Genomic DNA, 2,879 nt, shown 5'->3' on the forward strand with positions numbered 1-2,879 from the left:
GTTTATTTTAGTAAACCTTAATAAATCTAAATACATTCCAATAATATTTGAGTTCATTGTATTAGTGTCTAATAATTAGACTAATTATATTTCAATGAAACACATTAAGAGTTTACATACATGCTACTTTATGCCATCAAAGTATGCCAGAGCTATAAATGTAGATCAGTTTCTGATCCTTCTGGTTTCTTCTTGTTTCACTGAGGAATAAACTGCATCTGGATCAGAACCTGCAGGAAACAGAAATAATATTAGATTAACATAATAAATAAAAAACTTTGTTTTTGCTTCATGAAGAGTTTAGTTTTCTAACACCTCTGCAGCTGATGCTAAATATAATTCATGGCTGTGAAACCAGAATGTATCTGAGCAAACTGACGTTTCACCACAAAGTAGAAAATAAACGGATGGAACAAAATGACCAAAAGACCAAAACCACAGAGACGCTTCAGTCTGCTGGGCTCAGCAGGGAGGAGACGACGTGTTAGAGTAGCATGAGGAAGAAAATGAAATAAAATATAGATACTTAGTTACCACTGATGCAGTTTGTTACATGTAGAAGAAAGCAGCAGGCTGAAGACTTTAATACTTTAAAGATTCATAGAGTAACAAGACTTGATCAATAAATGTGAAACCAGCACAGATTAAAATAACAATGTAAGTGAGGGATATAACTGATGTATTTATTAAGAAAATGTGCAGGTTGATTCTAACAGTCTGACCTCATTTCTTCCCCAACTCAAAGCTCCAGATTTGATCTGAATCTTTTCATCACAAACAGATTTTAATTCTTTCCAGTTTATTTCAACAAACGCAGCAGAAATCTGACCGACTCAGTTTTACTTTGGAAGATGAAAGTTTATATTTCAGTCAGTAAAAATCTGAAATGCTGAAATTCACAATGACCTTTTGTGTTTTAAACTTTCAGTCGTTAAAATTAGTGATGCAGTTTTTACTGATTCTGAACAGAAACGTTTACATGAACATTTAATTAATGTTAAACATCAGATGTTACGTCTCATTATGGAGCCTTTTTCTTTTAATATGAGAGAAAATCTGACTTCAGATAAAAAATCTAACCATTATGAAATATTAGAACTTTTTATTATTTTTTTATCAGGAACATTAAACCTTAAGTCTTCTGGTTATAATACAGTTATAAAATATGCAACGATCTCAAACTGAATGAAAATAATTGAGGAGATTTTTACCTCTTGGTTTTGACTTTAGTTTCTTGTTTTTGATGACAATCTGTCCATAATTAATGTCGTCTGTTCTCACTGCAGAGTAAACGGCAGCTGGATCCATTTCTGATCAGAAAAACAAGAAATGGATCATTTATGTTACAAACAAACAGAAATACAGAATCTAAAGCTACAGTCAATAAAACTGATTTTTATTTAGAGTCAATATTACAGCAGCAAAGATCAAAACCATAAAAAAATGTTTTCCATTTAAAATCAGCTGCTTAGAAAGACAATAATGACATGACAGAGAGATACTGAGTTAATTTACCAGAAAATAATTATATTTTTATGTCTGAAGAGTTAAAGTCAGAATATTGAGCAAATGTCTAAAATAATTATCTTTCCTTCTGTTCTGAATTTCAAATGAAACTATTTTTTCTGAGCTGCACTTGAAGGTTACATGGTTTGTGGAAGGTGAATAAAATCAAGAGAAAAGGCAGAAATAAAACTATTTAAACATTAATTGAAGCATTTTGACACTGATGGTGTCTCTATAATCTGGTTTCTGTGGAAAACATGATTGTTGTTCCATATTTAGGTGAAACATTGAAGCAGGAAACCACAGAGGCTGTTAGAGGCTGTGAGGCTCAGCAGAGGAAAAACCATCTATGAAGACGAGTCTGTGGACTTTTACAGATTAACTTTATCATGTAAATGTACGACTTAATGTCCTGTATTTATCTCTGGTGAAACCATGAAACCAAATTTAACAGCATTAATAGATCTATGCTCTGTGTTTCTATGTCTGGGCTCCTGATCAGCTGCTGAGTTTCCTTCACGTTGGTCCAGATTCGTCTTCATCTCGTTTCTCTGAGGAAGATGATCTGTTAGTCACTGACATGATGAGATACAATCAGTTTATATCATCCATGAAGATGGAAACTACAAACATAAAGATGGTGATGAAAACTTCAGAGTTAAAAATGAAAACCCTCAGCAGTGATAAGAACCTCTGACCTGTTTGGTTCTGGTTCTGGTTCTGGTTCTGGTTCTGGTTTCTCCATCAGACATCAGATGATGCCAATTTTATCAGCTTTAATGATGCTAGTATTGTTTTATTTTTATAACTTCAAAATGTTGTTATGTCTGTTGAATATTATTTACACTTTAAACATGAACAAATAGGATTTATTGTATAGAAGGTGACTGAAAATGACCCAGGATAGCATCTATGTATCTATATCTACAAACAGCTGGTCTGTCAGGAACTCCTGGGCCAAGTTTATGACCTAATGCTCTCCTGACTAGAGCCACATTCACACTGAGCAACTTGAACCAAACCAACATGACAGGAATAAACTGGACTTGATCTTAAATCTTTTATCCACTGAGCCTCAATCCTGAAAACCAGGTAAAACTTTAACTATGCAGCCTGTAGAAAACTGAAACATGGAGTACAATAAATTACCTGCAAATTTTCCAGTTTTGAAATGATCTGCTTTAAAACCAAATCTATAATAAAATATCCTGATAAACTAAAACAACATCAAAGACAAACTGACCTTTATTTAATGGTTTATTCTCATGATGCCGTTTTATTCTGACAGCACTGTAGATGATTCTGTCATCTTCAACTTCCTGTCCTTCACCTGGAATAGAAAATAAAATTAATTCACTTTAAAACTTTGTTCA

General features: G+C 33.1%; 1 long non-coding RNA gene across 1 annotated transcript in view; it reads right to left on the minus strand.

Annotated features, from left to right (window-relative positions):
* LOC106942964 (uncharacterized) overlaps window positions 1-2,860 on the minus strand; it is a 4,800-nt gene extending 1,940 nt beyond the window's left edge. Inside the window, exons 1-2 of the long non-coding RNA XR_001423764.1 lie at window positions 2,750-2,860; window positions 1,212-1,310 (exon numbers count right to left, since the gene is read on the minus strand). This is a non-coding gene — a long non-coding RNA (uncharacterized LOC106942964). The remainder of the gene's footprint in view (window positions 1-1,211; window positions 1,311-2,749) is intronic.
* Between the last annotated feature and the right edge of the window lie 19 nt (window positions 2,861-2,879).

The sequence above is a fragment of the Poecilia latipinna genome, unplaced genomic scaffold (genome assembly GCF_001443285.1).
Source record: "Poecilia latipinna isolate Pla-1442-1.1 unplaced genomic scaffold, P_latipinna-1.0 Scaffold4729, whole genome shotgun sequence".
Classification (NCBI taxonomy): domain Eukaryota; kingdom Metazoa; phylum Chordata; class Actinopteri; order Cyprinodontiformes; family Poeciliidae; genus Poecilia; species Poecilia latipinna.